At 41.5% G+C, this 16,967-nt stretch overlaps 1 pseudogene; it reads left to right on the forward strand.

Moving 5' to 3' along the window:
• The first annotated feature begins 7,151 nt into the window (after nucleotides 1-7,151).
• The window catches only part of Gm52454, a 47,095-nt pseudogene continuing 37,279 nt past the window's right edge, over nucleotides 7,152-16,967 (forward strand).

A 16,967-nucleotide genomic window follows, 5' to 3' on the forward strand; every position in this document is an offset into this window, starting at 1 on the left:
GAGTAGTCTGCCTAAGACCTCATCCACTGACTAATACCTACCCCTTTGTAGTAGGGACAAAGCTTCAACCACATGAACCTCCAGAGAACTACAAAGCTGTGGGGCCGTGGGTATGTGGGAAAGAGAGGAATGGGAGAGTGCCAGCGTCCTGCCAGAGTTTCAGTGCTCTGGGATGGTGGACAGGGGAGGACTGCGGGATGCTTTCCATGCAGCCCCAGGTGGGCATCTAGCTGGGTGAAGCCACTGACCCCACACAGCGGGGGGGGGGGGTGGAGAAGGGGTAGCCCCTGTACCAGGTTCTCAGTCTCTGGCATCCCACACTGGGTATGGAAGAGGAGCTGAGAACAGAATAGGGGACCCCAGGCGGCACTCAGCCCTGGAGATATGGGAAGAGAGTAAGAAAGGTGAAAGCTTAGAGAGAGAGGTAAAAACTTAGAGAGTAAGAGAGTGAGGAGGGGCCAAACAGCCCCTCTTATAGTGGGATTGTTATATTTCTGTTGCTAGGTAACTGTGGGGAGATGTCTAGCCAGAAGGCCAGAAGCTTGGAACATTGTCTACTTGACTGCTAGCCACATGTCTCTCTTGTGGGGGCTGTGGGGTGGTAACTTCGACAGGAGTCAGGGGTCCAGGTCCCATGTAGGTGAAAATTATCACCCATCGGGACCTACTGGGATTCAAGACCTCAGCTTGACTGTAGACTAGGCTGCTTGTGCATAGCCCATTGCCCCACACATAACAATCAGTTATTTTAATATAGAAAAAAATTTGAATCTTAACCCTGGGCACCAACTTTGAATCTAATTTTAATTAGTCATTTCAAAAGTGTATAATAGAAGCTTTGCAATTTTATGAGGTCCCATTTGTCGATTCTCGATCTTACAGCACAAGCCATTGCTGTTCTGTTCAGGAATTTTCCCCCTGTGCCCATATCTTCGAGGCTTTTCCCCACTTTCTCCTCTATAAGTTTCAGTGTCTCTGGTTTTATGTGGAGTTCTTTAATCCACTTCGATTTGACCTTAGTACAAGGAGATAGGAATGGATCAATTTGCATTCTTCTACATGATAACTGCCAGTTGCGCCAGCACCATTTGTTGAAAATGCTGTCTTTTTTCCACTGGATGGTTTTAGCTCCCTTGTCAAAGATCAAGTGACCATAGGTGTGTGGGTTCATTTTTGGGTCTTCAATTCTATTCCATTGGTCTACTTGTCTGTCGCTATACCAGTACCATGCAGTTTTTATCACAATTGCATCATCCTGAGTGAGGTAACCCAATCACAAAAGAACTCACATGACGTGTACTCACTGATAAGTGGATATTAGCCCAGAATCTTAGAATACCCAAGGTACAAGATACAATTTGCAAAACACATGAAACTCAAGAATAAAGAAGACCAAAGTGATTTCACTTTGACCATTCTTAGAATTGAGAACAAAATACCCACAGAAAGAGTTACTGAGACAAAGTTTGGAGCTGAGATGAAAGGATGGACCATCTAGAGACTGCCATACCTGGGGATCCATCCCATAATCAGCCTCCAAACACTGACACTATTGCATACACTAGCAAGATTTTGCTGAAAGGACCCTGATATAGCTGTCTCTTGTGAGGCTATGCCGGGGCCTAGCAAACACAGAAGTGGATGCTCACAGTCAGCTATTGGATGGATCACAGGGCCCCCAATGGAGGAGCTAGATAAAATACCCAAGGAGCTAAAGGGATCTGCAACCCTATAGTTAGAACAACAATATGAACTAACCAGTAACCCCCGGAGCTCATGTCTCTAGCTGCATATGTATCAGAAGATGGCCTAGTCGGCCATCATTGGAACGAGAGGCCCATTGGTCTTGCAAACTTTATATGCTTCAGTACAGGGGAATGCCAGGGCCAAGAAGTGGGAGTGGGTGGGTAGGGGAATGGGGGGGGGTATGGGGGACTTCTGGGATAGCATTGGAAATGTAAATGAAGAAAATACCTAATTTTAAAAAAGTGTATAATAAAATTTTTAAGGGGATATAACTATGGAAGTATGGGAGACAGAAGGAAAAATATACAATTTCGATGACAGGAATCCTCAGAAAGCTCTCTTTGTTCCCAGAAAACCATCTTTGCATTACTGAGAACAGTGTCACTTGCTTTTCTCAGTGAGAACACACTTGACAAGCCAGGTTTAGAGCACACTACTAGCTTGAATGAGGGCCTCCCCCCACCAAAGGCTCCCATTACCTCATTTCCTATACTCCTGAGCCAAAGCCAAAGCACTTAAAGCAAACTTCAGCTTCCCAACAGCAGAAGGAAGCATCCGTATAGGTTGGTCTTCAGGAAATAGCACCTTTAGAATATGCTATGGTTACAGCTTTTGTAAAATCAAGATCCCTCAGCTTGCATCTGATCTGCTTGCTGCAATATAACACATGCACAAAACAGCACAACTGTGTTTGTTTTAATAAGGCCATTCTGAGCAGCTGTTTAATGATCCATGGTGTTAAATGAAAACTACAGGTGTTCCAAATGCAAACCTTATGGCCCAGGGCCCCCCTTATTACCACTCTACAATTAGCAGCCAACTGCTCTTAGGCTGTGCAAAGAATTGCCACCATCATCATTACATTATTTCTTAATTTTATTCTCTGCCTAAGTGTCTTCCCCCAAAGGAAAAACATGCTTGGCATAAGAGTGACAAAAGTAGAAGGAAAGGAGAACACAACCCACCATAAGGCAGCTTCCATTAAGGTGAAAAGAGGCAACCAAAAGACCTGAGCCCCTGAGGAACGGTCCACCGTGGTCCGCTAACCGACTGAAACTATTGGTGGTCGCAACAGTTTCATTAAATCTTCTTCATGATTCTGTAAGCTTAATGCTGCACTGAATCAAATTGCCCAAAAGCTACAGAACTGGACCCTGTCACTCTGGCTTGCAGAGAGATGATTTTTATATGACTATAATTTTTCATCACAACAGCTTTCAATTGGGGTGCATATAATAAGCAGCAAAGTGGGAAGGTTTCTATATCTGCTGTGAAATTGCTGAATATAGCAATACCCATGACACAGCTCAGTGCCCCTTTCATAAAATTGCCGGGGACAAATTTAATTAGAGCTCAAGAACAAATTTATCTTTCCGTGTCAATGGGTATAGTTTCTTCTACAAAACTAGCAGTTCTCAATCTTGGCACCACATTAAAATCATCTCACAGTAAACATATTTGTGTGCCAATTCCTTCCCAGAACAGCTGAATTTGAATTTCTAGGAATGGGCACTGGACAGGGCTGCTGAGCTGGAGTTCCAGGGTCACCATTCACAATGTGCTTAGCTAATCCCCAGGATTATACTCTGCAGCACAGAATGAGAGCCACTGCCCCAGAAAATGAGACTTTTATAAGTCATTGCCTTTCGTTCTTCATTTTGGTTGCTAAGAAGCTCAAAACTAATTGTACTGGATTGGAATAGTTTTTCTCTGCCAGAATTTCTCAACATAATTTCCCTTCTGGATCCTTTTGTATTAACCATTTTACCAGAAATTTAACTGTAAGTCGCCAAACATTCTTCCTGCAGATGTAATTTCAAAACAAACTAATAGAAATAAGAATTTATTGGGAGGCATAAGTAGATCAATATATGAACAATCACCTCAAACTTACGTTTTGAGAAAATGAGAATCCATGTCCTCCTATAGCTGCTTTCCTAAAGTCTTCTTAGCAATGAGGCAACTTTACCCAATTGCTCAAAAGTCATCTATGTCTCTTCTACATCTCTTTCATCCCACATGATATAATCATGATATAAAATAGCAAGTGTTATTATTCTCTCTTTAAATTATATATAATATATAATATGTATAATTTATATATGTATGTATGAATAAATGATATATTGCTTCTCACACTACTTCTACTCTTACCAGTAACTGTTTTGTTTTGTGAGGTTAGTATTTGCTTGAAAAACAATCAAATAACCCTGTGAACTTTCCATGAATAAATATTTATCAGTTACTTGAGTCATGGAAGGCTGTAGCTCATCAGGACCCTGCTAAGCTTTGCTAGGACACATTCAGCTCCATGTGTCTTCTAAGCACCCAGCCTGAAGGAAGGGTTAGTCTCATGGTGGGGAAGAAAGGCTCAGAGTGCAGAGACAAATACAGATATATTTGAAGTTCTGCTCAGACTGGATACTTGCTGACATTTTATTCACCAAACTAAGTTAAGAGGCAAAGCCTCAAGTGACTCACCCTACAGGAAATCACGGCAGGAATGAAATGGATAATGTGGATCATGGTGTTACTCTTGCCCTGCTTCCTACCCTTACCCACCATTACATTTTCAACAAAGCAAGCATAAGATTTTTTTAAGTGGATTTACAGTATTTTTTTTTTCTTCTTATTTTTAAGATAGGGTCTCTTTGGCTCTCACTGACCTCAGTGTCATTATATAACCCAGGTTGGCCTCAAATTCAGACAGAGGGTGAGTTTTCTGCTTCTGTCTCCCTAGTCCTGGGATTACACATGTGAGTCACTACACCTGGCTCAGGGCAGAGGATTCTTATGAAAATTCATAAATTATCATATGATTGCTCTTGTTTAAAACTTCCTAATGGCTTCCCATAACATGTAGCCAAATATAAGATTTTGTTTGTTTTCAATCTCTCTCATGCTCTGGCCCAGCCTCCCTCTAAGGCACCCTCTCATCTCTATCTCCTCTGCACAAACTCAGAAGAGGTCCCATTCCTCCTCAAACATACCTTCCTGTACTGGCTAGTTTTGTGTCAACTTGACACAGCTGGAGTTATCACAGAGAAAGGAGCTTCAGTTGAGGAAATGCCTCCATGAGATACAACTGTAAGACATTTTCTCAATTAGTGATCAAGGGGGAAAGGCCCCTTGTGGGTGGTGCTATCTCTGGGCTGGTAGTCTTGGTTCTATAAGAGAGCAGGCTGAGCAAGCCAGGTGAGGCAAGCCAGTAAAGAACATCCCTCCATGGCCTCTGCATCAGCTCCTGCTCCCTGACCTGCTTGAGTTCCAGTCCTGACTTCCTTCAGTGATGAACAGCAGTATGGAAGTGTAAGCCGAATAAATTCTTTCCTCCCCAACTTGCTTCTTGGTCATGATGTTTGTGCAGGAATAGAAACCCTGACTAAGACACTTCATCATCGGGACTTCTTCACTGGTTATCTCCTCTGCCTGAAAACTGCTTCCTCTTGGTCTTTGCTATCTGGCTTCTCTTTGCCATTCAGAACTAAATCCATACCACTTCTTCAGAGAAACCCTCGTCTGGTCATCTAATCTAAGTTTTTTTGTTTTTTGTTTTTTGTTTTGGTTTTGGTTTTGGTTTGTTTTTGTGTTTTTGTTTTTGTTTTTGTTTTTGTTTTTGTTTTGGCAAAATCACTCCCTAGTACATACTTCTATTTGAAATCCCTGCAGAGAATACATCACTATCAGAAGGGAGCTGCATTATTCTGTTCACCTATATGTCTCATCCTACTCAAATTTCCTCAAAGTTCTTTGAGGGCAGAGGTCATGTGTGTTCTGTTCACTGTGGCATTTACGACATCCATAGCAGCATCTGAACAACAGTGGCACCAAGTGACTATTTGCTGAATAATGCATTCAGTCTCTCGCCAGTTAATACTTCCTTCTTGTTGTAAACCTTCAAGTATAATTGTACATTCTTCAACCACAGGCCAAGCAATTGGACTGCATGACCTTTAATGTCTCATCAAATATTAAGATTCTGTGTTTGTCTAGCCAAGTCCCTGCATTTGTACAACACTTTTCTATTTACAAAGTTTTTTCACAATTATTACTTTGAGTCACTTGAGAACTTCGTAGAGTTCCCAGAGCAAAGTATAAATATAGATTCAGAACTGTCATATACTTTTGGTCAACATGGGGGTGGCAAGAAAATATTGAAAAATCTCTTTGCTACATGCTAAGTTAGTAGCCAACCTGAGCTACATAGATCCTGTTAGAAAAGAATTAAAGGCTGGTAAGATGTCTCAGGGAATAAATACATTTGACACTAAGCCTGACAACCCAAACTTAATCCCTGGGACCCAAATGGTAGGAAGAGAGAATCAACTCGCACAAGTTGCCTGCTAACCTCCATATGAACAACAGAGAGAGGGAGAGAGAGAAAGAGAGAGAGAGAGGGAGAGAGAGAGAGAGAGAGAGAGAGAGAGAGAGAGAGAGAAGCAGAGCAGTGTGGGCTAAACTCAGGCTCCATATATTCCCATCTACTCTCTAAGGTACTCAATAACTTATATGAGTTTAGCTCCCAATAACTTATATAATTTTGTGTGCATGCCCCATCCTGGGCCTAGGCTTGAGCCATAATTTCCTTGTAATTCACATTTCCTGCCCACACCTTTCTTGAAGTCAGGTAGGTGTGGTGAGAGAAATCTTTGCAACAGAATTGAGACCTTTCCCCCCTAAATAGTCTGTTCCCTTTGTTAAAGGAAACAACTCTGAGAAATAAAAGTCAGAGTCTCCAGCTGGCTGAATGCATTAGAAAAAGCCTGAAGCAAAAAGCAAGGGGTGTGTCTGAGCATTTGTGCAGCTACAGGTAAACAGGGAGAAAAACAGACGCACCAATTTTGCCATCTTATGAAGCAAAACAGCAGTGTTTTCAATATGTTCTCCAGTACAGAATTCTGTTTAGGGGCTAAACAGCCAAAGAAATCATTTCAGAAAGACAACAATAAACTCAGTTATGGGCAAGCAGCATGCCTTTTGATTGATCGTATTCATTACAGTATGGACCAACAAATGAGCTAGACTTCTGAAATAACTGTCCTTGGAACAAGCTTGAGGCAGAAATTGAGCGGCTGAAGCATGCCCAGATCCTCCACCTAAGGACTTGACAGTGCTTAGGACACTTCCCAGAGGGCTTGGCCTCCTGTGTTCTGCTAATTGAGTTGGTACTTGCCTCTGACCTCTGTACAACCCTGCCTCAGTTTATGGAAGAACATCTTCCCTGGCCTTATCTGGTTCATGAAAAAGGAGGTTAAAGTTAGAGCAGTACCCTGCTCAATGAGCTAGCAAGACATCAATGGGGTTCTGAAAACACTTGGAGCCTTTAAGATTGGAGTATTTTTACATATTGAAAGGTAAAGGGAAATGAACAAAATCACTATATCTAATTATATAGAAAATGGGAAATGGACAATGATGGGTAAGTTTAACACTGCATAATTTAACTCCTAAAGTATTCCCCTTCACCCACCACACCATTTAGACAGATCAGAGTTTACCTGTAATTTGAAATGAGAATTCTCATTTAAAGTTACTTCAGCAAGCATAATCTCTTGGGGGTATGGCTATAACTAGAACACAGACATGTGCAGAGCACAGGAGATTCAAGGTAAGATTTCGCATAGAACACTAAGGAGATTGGACATTCATTTAAGAATAATTCTCCAGTTGCCCAAAGAAAATAAATAAAGCAAGAGAATTGTGATAAAGAAGGAGCAATGTGTATAACTAGCTCTGCCACTACCCATACATCTAATGAACTGTTTAGTTATAGGAATCCAAAGAGCACCAGCAACTCCCCAGACTTGAGGATTTCCCATGACTGACCTACTGATTCAACCACTACCATACCCTTAAATCTCAATATTAACAAGATAATATTAGCCATTTGCCTTTACTGAGTGCTTTTTATATTTCAGTATCTATTCTAAGCAGAACATAGAGGTTATTATCCCTTTAGTTTAAGATACCATATGTCCCTGAGGGTAATTAAGACATTATAAATTAACTAAGGGTAATATATCCACCCACTGCTAACTGTGAATACCTAGATAGCCATCAGATCCTATTAACACTATTAAAAACATCCTCTAGATGACTCCTTTGACAGTTATGTAGACAATCAGTTAGAACCAGTAAAAAGCCAGAGCCTTACACATCATTTAGGGAGCCATAGTATAAGAAACTCTCCATTGCCAAATTGTTTAAAGGAATTAAAATCAACATGTGAGCTTTATAAACTTTGAGACACTGTGTGTGTGTGTGTGTGTGTGTGTGTGTGTGTGTGTGTGTGTGTTTGCTATTTAAAAAATCTAACCAGAAGGGCACTGCTAGGCAGTTACACACCTGTGGCTATTCAAGGGGTACAGACTAAATTTGGAAGTTGGAATAAAACAGAGCAGAGCTGTTCTGCATGGGAGTATTTGTAATGTGTTTATTTTCCACCGGAGACAAATGGTACAAAAAGTAAAGAATCACAAAGAAAGAACCCCAGGGGTGGGGTGAGGGATGGGAGAGCAATGTTGTAGAAGAGCTCTGTGTACAGAAAAGGGAGCCTACCATAGCACTTGAACTTGTTTACATGCCTGTGGCAAAGAAAGAAAGAAACAAAGAAAACCCGTGGATCCGCAAGCTTCAGTAAAATCCACTGTTTGTTTGAGTCAACATGGCATAGGACAGAAACAGCACGCACAGCTCAGTGAGAAGATCTTGAAATAAAACAGACTCAGCAATGGTAAGAGCTCAGAGCTACAGGTGTCTCCGGTAGCGTTAGCATCCTAGAAGCTCACAGCTTGAGGACCTCTGGGATAGAGGCTCTGGCCAATCTTATCAAGGTTTTAAGGATGCTAAATTTGCCACAAGCCCTTGATTACATATGTATAGGGTTTTCTTAAAGGGAAATGTAAAAGCCATAGGAACCAGAAGGTTTTCCATCGTAATTCAGTTACTCTTGGCCTCTGAGCTATTGTTTTTTCTTTACTTTCTTTTCTATTTTTTTCACTATTTTTTACTGTTTTGCAAAGCAGAAAATGATAAATTAATAAAAAAAATACTGTAATACAAACCCCAGCTAGATTGCTTCTGAAATTTTCAATCTTTAAGTGAGCTTCATAAACAAAGAAAACTGATCAAGGTAAAATAACATTGCAAGCCATATGCCAGCATCAAGCCGACAAGCTGCAGCTGTGCTATCAATTAGAACATTCTAATACCCTGTTATGAAGACTGACACTTTGGAAGTAATTAAGTACTAGATATTTTTAGGTAATTGCTGCTGCAGGAACACGCAACCTGTGCTGTTGGGAGATCGAAGGCTTGATAGTGGCTTCTTCCTTAGAGAGAACACTGTCTTAATTGACCCTAATCATTTCCACACCTATGGTGTTTTGTGATTGCCCCAAGCACTGCAATTGGTCAGCTGTGAACCAAGGGGGGACCACTGTCTCTCTTTTCACCCCTAAGTATCATGAAAAGCAGCAGGGGCATATTGGAATATCAGCCTAAACCACAAGGACAGAAACAGCTCATTGACATGCCAGATTCCCATTAAGCACATACATTACAGCAGCTAATTTCTTACGGCTAGTAGGGGATACAAGGAGCAATAATCATTTGGTGAAGATGCTGAGATTGTCAAAGAGGTCTCTTTTCATTGAGGTGGGGAAAATCTTAGCTGTTCTTCATTAAGGCTAACATATCAAATTTTATTTCCCTACCATGTCATCAAGCCCTGCACCACTATATATGAGAAAGGAGTTCAATACCAACAACAAAGAATCCACAGCAGTACTTATTTTTTCTTCTATTTTTGAGATAATATCATCCCCCCTCCTTTTCCTTCACTCTTAATCCTCCCATATACTCCTGTCTCTTTTTTCAAATTCATGAACTCCTTCATCATTAATTGTTGTTACAGACATATATGTATGTGTATATACATAAACATTCATAAATATGATAGGACCTGCTCAGTTTCTATAGTTACTCAAATGTAAGGTTTCAGGGCTGATCATTTGCTATTGGATAATTGATCTGTGTGCTTTTCCCTGGGGAAGACTATTACCCTACTATCAACATTCCTTAATTGCCTAGAGTTCATTGAGGAGTGTTGGGGCCTTTCAACTTTCTTCCTTACACTTTGTCAGCTTTGGGAAATCATACTATTAACTATCTTTTAAAACCTATAATACTCCTCTCCTCTACCCCCATACCTGATCCTCTTCCCCTCTTCCCCTGTCCCTCCCCTTTCCCACCCAGGTCCCTTGCTCCCTCTGCCTCCCATGATTATTTCCTTCCCCCTTCTAAGTGGGATTGAAACCTCCTCACTTGGGCCTTTCTACTTGTGACACTTCTTATGGTCTGTGGGTTGTGTCCTAGGAATTCTGTACTTTTGGGGGAAGGTGGGAGGACCCTCTAGAAAGTACCAGAAACCCAGGGGTTGAGAGACTCTAAGGACTCAATGGGGGTGATCTTAGACAAAATGCCCAATTTTGGTGAGAGGGAACTACAAGAGCCCACCTCTGGTAGATAGATAAGCGCCTCAAGAGGAGGAATGGGTTACTAATCCACAGTCAAAATTTGGAGGGACAAAATTGGAGAAGAGACTGAAAGAAAGGTGGTCCAATGACTGGTCCAACTTGGGGTACATCTTATGGGAGGACACCAAGGCCTGACACTATTACTGATGCTGTGATGTGCCTTACAGACAGGAGCCTGGCATGGCTTGTCCCCTGAGAGGCCCTACCAGCAGCTGACTGAGACAGAAGCAGAAAACCATTGAACTGAAGTTGAGGACCTTTATGGTTGAATTGGGGGAAGGATTGAAGAAGCCGAAGGGAAGAGCAACATCATAGGAAGACCAGCAGTCTCAACCAACCCAGATTCCAGGGAACTCCCAGAGACTAAGCCACCAACCAAGAGCATACATGGGGTATTCCAAGGTCCCAGCACATATAGCAGAGGTCTGCCTGCTCAGGCCTTAGTGGGAGAAGATGTGCTTAATCCTCAAATCCTTGAGAGACTTGAGGCCCCAGGGAAGGGGAAGACCTGGAGGGGGAAGCACCCTCTGAGAGGCAAAAGTGAGGAGGAATGGGATGAGAAACTGTGGGGGAGGAGGCACCGAAAGGGGGACAATGACAGGAATGTAAATAAATACAATAATAAAAATTGAAAAAAATTAAAAATAAAAATAAAAAAACTGTAATAATGTAATTCTGTGTATAAATACACATGTATGTTTTTAATGAAATTATTTTAACTGAGCTGATAATGCTCATTCCAAAGACCACCCAACAAAACCCCAATACCAAGCAGGAAGAGCTTTCTTTTAAATTCTTCAGCACAGCTTTCTAAGAGACTTCCAAAATATGCAACCTAGTGCTATTGCCCTTGGTTACCCTTCAGAGGTGGAAAGTAAGTCATAATTACTGAAAGGATCATACACTTCAGACACACGGCCCAGAGGCTACTGATCTGGAACTGATCTGAATGCCTCAACCAGCATTCCTACCCAACTATGATGCCTACGAACCACAAAGACCATCATGCCTTGATCACTCTATAGTGGCATACATAGCTTGTCAATAACCAACATCTCTCTAATTGGTCTTAGGGCTTGACCCACTCAACAAGAGGGAAACCATGCCTGATACTGGAAACCCAGCCAAATACTTAGTGTTAGTAAGGCCATGGATCTTGGAAGAGAAGTTACAACTGCTACTTTATGGACTCAGCATAATGCCTAACTACATTCTAAATATTTGTCCTTATACCCACAGATAAATTGAGTCTTCTCTCCTTGCCTTTGTTAGGGTTACTATTGCTGAGGTGAAACACCATGACAAAGTTGGAGGGAAAGGGTTTATTCGCCTCACAATTGCATATAACAGCTCATCATTGAAAGTAGTAAGATCAAGAACAGGGAAGAAGAGGCAGGCGGATTTCTGAGTTCTAGGCCAGCCTGGTCTACAGAGTGAGTTCCAGGACAGCCAGGGCTACACAGAGAAACCCTGTCTCGAAAAAACAAACAAAAAAATAGTACAGGGCAGAAATCTGGAGGCTGGAACTGATGCAGAGGCCAGAGGCCGAGGAGGGATGTTACTTACTGACCTGCTCCCAATGGTTTGCTCAGCTTGGTTTCTTATAGAATTCAGGACCACCAGCCTAGGGATGGTACCATACAAAATGGGCTGGGCCCTCCCTTATCAATCACTAATTAAGAAAACTCTCTACAGGCTTGCCTGCAGGCCTGTTTTATGGAGGCATTTTATTTTATTTTATTTTATTTTATTTTATTTATTTATTTATTTTTCCTTTTTTTTTTTTTTTTTTTTTTTTTTTTTTTTTTTTTTTTTGGTGTAGCCCTGGCTTTCCTGGAACTCACTCTATATACCAGGCTGGCCTTGAACTTAGAAATCCACCTGCCTCTGCCTCCCAAGTGCTCGGAATAAAGGCTTGCATCACACTGCCCAGCTGGAGGCCATTTTCTTAGTTAAGATTCTGTCCTCTCCCCTTTGTCCTGTGAAGGCTCGATGCCCCAGTATAGGGGAATGGCAGGGCGGTGAGGTGGGAGTGGTTGCATGGGTGGAAGAGGACCCTCATAGAAGCAGGGGGAGGGAGCGGGAGAGGGGGCTTGTGGAGGGGAATCCAGGAAAGGGGAAAATATTTGAAATGTAAATAAATGAAATATCCAATAAAAAAAGATTCTGTCCTCTCTGATGACTTTAGTTGGTTTCAAGTTGACATAAAACTAGCCAGCCCTTGTCAATGAAACATATTTTTGCAATATACAGACAGAGATCATTACAGAAAACCACAAACAATCAAAATGCAGAGTTGTGGGGCCCAGTCTCAATGGATACATAAACAAAATACTCCCATACCCGCACCTACACCTATACCTACACATACAGTTGAGAAAACATGCTGAAGTGGGGATGGAGAGATTTAATAGCCAGAGAAGCAGTAAGTTTGTTGTGAGATTATGTCTATTAATGTCATAAACTATGCTCCTAAAGTCACCAACATGCCTTCCTAAACATGCACTGAACAAGGAATGATATAAAATAGTACTTTTCCATAGAATTGTAAAGCTGGAAGCAACCTTGATAGCTAGTTGCTTCAGTGGAGCTCAACCCAGGCCATACATGACAAACCCAGGAGCAGACCTGAGTCACCCCTGGCGAATCCAGTTGGAATTGGGGAATGAGGTGGAGTTCTAGTCATCGATGAATTTTAAATGTGCTTTTAGAATGCCTCGGGCAATTCTGGGGTGCAGCCAGAGTAGAGAAGTACTTAGTCATCCAACCACTTCCCTTATAGATCATAAGAGAGGTCCCAGGCTCACAGAACAGAGATGTGTCACCCAATGTCATATGCTGCTGTATAATTTCTAGATCTAGATTCAAGCTTCTAGACATTTTGTGAATGTTCTTTAGCATCTCATGAAATGCTGCTTCCTATTAAACTGAAAGAGAAGGTAGGAGCCTAAAGTCAGAAGGTGTGTACACAGCAGAACTGAAACTTAAATCTGTGTAATCTAAGTCTGTAGTTTAAGCACATGGCCAACAGAAACTGGCTTAGTGTCACATAACTCTGGGACTAACCATATGCCCAGAAAAACACACAAAAGAGGAAGTGCACAAAAAGAGGCCAGAATTGAGCTGGACCTAGAGATCTGGGCAGATTTAGAGGACTTGGAGCAACTGATTGTCAGGTTGAGGTCCAGGAGCAGGATCCGAATGATGTCAGTGAAGGCAATATATAAAGTTTTTTTTTTCATCTGTTTCTTTTGATTTTAATTTTTTAATTTTTTTTATCATTGGGGATGTACATGCATGCCACAGTGTATGTAGACATCAGATGACAACTTCAGGGAGTCAGGCACCTCCTTCCACATTGGGACTTGGGGATTAACTCAGGTTATCAGGCTTGCACAGCAAGTCTTTCACCTACTGAAGCCAACATGCTTTGTATGGGTTACTTTTCTCTTTATTCTGATAAAATTCCTGACAAAAGCAACATCAAGGAAGGGGAGTCTCTTTGAGGATTCAGTTTAAATGTACATCTTCTAACATGGTGTACTGGTCGGTTTTGTGTGTCAACTTGACACAGGCTGGAGTTATCACAGAGAAAGGAGCTTCAGTTGGGGAAGTGCCTCCGTGAGATCCAGTGATGGAGCACTTTCTCAATTAGTGATCAAGGGGGGAGGGCCCATTGTGGGTGGTGCCATCCCTGGGATGGTAGGCTTGGGTTCTATAAGAGAGCAGGCTGAGCAAGCCAGAAGAACCAAGCCAGTAAAGAACATCCCTCCATGGCCTCTGCATCAGCTCCTGCTTTCTTACCTGCTTGAGTTCCAGTCCTGACTTCCTTGGTGATGAACAGCAGCATAGAAGTGTAAGCTGAATAAACCCTTTCCTCCCCAACTTGTTTCTTGGTCATGATGTTTGTTCAGGAATAGAAACCCTGACTAAGACACATGGCAGGCAAGGTTTGTGAGTGGGAGCACCAAACAGGTGACCACACTAGATCCATAGTCAAAAAAAAAAAAAAAAAACAAAGAAAAATAAATGCTTGGACTTATCTCCCTTTTATTGGGTCCATGAGATGATGCCACCCATATCCAAGATGGGCCTTTCCTGCTCAGTTAAACTGGTTGGAAATGTACATACAGACTCACCCAGAGGTATGAATCTAAATCTCATTAAGTTGACTATGATGAACCATGATAACCTTCAAAAAAGCCTTTCAAACTTAGAGGTGTTGAAAAATACAGAGTTCCTCTGTATGTCCTTCTGAACAGGTTTAGTGACGTTTCACATTTTTCTTCATTTTCATTCTCTCTGTCTTTCTCTTCCTCTCTAACTATCTCTATCTCTGTATTTGCCACTACACATACATACATACATACATTAAAGAGATTTGTTTGGCATGAAGTTCTATAAAAAGTAAATTCACAAATTGCCCATATACACATAACAAATAAATAAAATACAATATATTTCTATATGCTATATAGAAAAATATCATATTGTTTTCACATTTTCATGTCATTTATTTTGTGTGCTATTTGAATGTATATTACATATATCAATTGCCTTTACTTAAAATACTTAAGCTTGTACCTCCTGAGGACAATGATCTTAAATAGTCACAATTCAGTGTTTTGATTCAGGGAATTTAATATTGCTAAAGTTATCTACAGTCCATATTTGAATCACAACTATTGTCCTAATGATTTCTTTTATGGCAGTTTTGCTTCCTCCTACAATACCAGGAGCAACCAAGCATCATAAATTACATTTTTTTCTTGAAGTGCTTCTTGCTTCCTTTAATCTCAATGTTTTTTGAACCTTGTCTTTCAGAACATTGATATCTTTGAAGGGTATAGAGATATGTATGTATTCTAAATTTTTCTTTTGATTAGGTTCAGTAAATGCATTCCTAGCATGCAGAACAATGTGTTCTACTTCAGAGCATCATACTTGGAGAATACATGGTCTCTCCTGTTGATTTTGATCACAAACTCGAGGCTTTGTCCAGTTTTCCCACTGTATTCTCTCACTTTATATATAAAATATAGCCTATGAAGAAACACAGTGAACCTGACATTAAACAAAGTTCCTCATCAAAAGTCAAAGTTCTCATCTATTGATGATTCTTTCCTGCACTCTTATGCATTGTGATAGCAAAAAAGACTGAAGTTCCCACTCTACTTACTCCTTTCACACATATCATTGGTATTTCACTGTAAGGATGGTTCTTCCATTCTCATTTCTTCGCTAGTTTATTATCTGTATATATTTGAATAGTCCCTATACCTGGCACTTCATTCACACTGAAGTCTGACTCAAATAGTATAGCAGAAGCCTGCAGGTATCAAATATTTGCAGAACGGGTTGGTGTTTTGCAAAAGAGAAAGAAGGCATGAGTACCCGGAGGCAAACAAAATAAAAAATCTAGTAAATCTAAAGAAAGCCTTAGTGCTTAAACCAGAATGCTGTCTATCAAATGCAGCTACTTCTGGCTATAACCTCAAAATCCAAACAGATCGCGTTGTTGTTTGCTTGAAAGCACTGTACCTGTTTACATGTACAATCTCAGGTTTCAAAGACCAATCTAACAAGAACCTAGTGTTGTCCCTGCCACCCAAAAATATAAATTCAGCTCAATGGGTCATGACACTCGGATTTCTCACAGCTCCAAAAGTAGATGCAAGTTCTTGGGGTGGGTCAGCTGAAAATGAAGGATTGGACTACAAGAGATGCTAATTAACCTGACAAAAAACATACAAACTGTGAAAACTTTGATCCTGCTGAGATTTAGGGTGTGTTAGTGGTTCATGTAGGCAATAGAGAGATGTTTTAACAATTAAAACCTGATGGGGCCTGGGGGAGTATTTATCTTCATGAGATTTAAAAACCATGCTTGTTACTGTGAAATGCTTTCTTGTTTCGTTAATTTATTTACTCACTTCTTTACATCCCAATCACAGATAACCCCTCCTCTCCTCCCAGTCTCATCCTCACAAACCCCTCTCCCTATTACCCCTCCACTTCTCCTCAGAGAAGTGGAAGCCCTCTTGGGTTCCACCCTGCCCCTGAGGTAGCAAATCAGAGCAGGACTAGGCACAACCTCTCCCACAAGGCCAGACAAGGCAGTCCAGCTACAAGAAGGGGATCCAATAGAAGGCAACAGAGTCAGAGGCAGTCCCCACCCCAGTTGTTAGGGGACACACATGGAGACCAAGCTGCACATCTGCTACAAATGTACAGAGGGCCTAGGTCCAGCCCCTGCATGCTCTTTGGTTGGTGGTTCAGGCTCTGTGAGATCCCATGGGCCCAGGTTACTTGACCCTCTAGGTCTTCTTGTGGTGTCCTTGACCTCCCTGACTCCCTCAATCCTTCCCCTGTTTCTTCCACAAGACTCCCTGAGCTCTATCTTATGCTTGACTGTAGGTCTCTGCATCTGTTTCTATGAGCTTCTGGATGAAACCTCTCCAAAGACAGTTATGCTAGGCTCCTGTCTACAAGTATGGCAAAGTATCACTAATAATGTCAGGGGCTGGTTCTTTCTTATAGGGTGGTTCTCAAATTAGGACAGTCATTGGTTGGCCATTCCCTCAATTTCTGCACCATCTTTATACCTGTGCATCTTGTAGCCAGGACAAGTTTGGGGTTGAAGATTTTGGGAGTGGGTTGATGTACCTCTCCCTCCACTGGATA

The sequence above is a fragment of the Mus musculus genome, chromosome X, assembly GCF_000001635.26.
Source record: "Mus musculus strain C57BL/6J chromosome X, GRCm38.p6 C57BL/6J".
Lineage (NCBI taxonomy): Eukaryota > Metazoa > Chordata > Mammalia > Rodentia > Muridae > Mus > Mus musculus.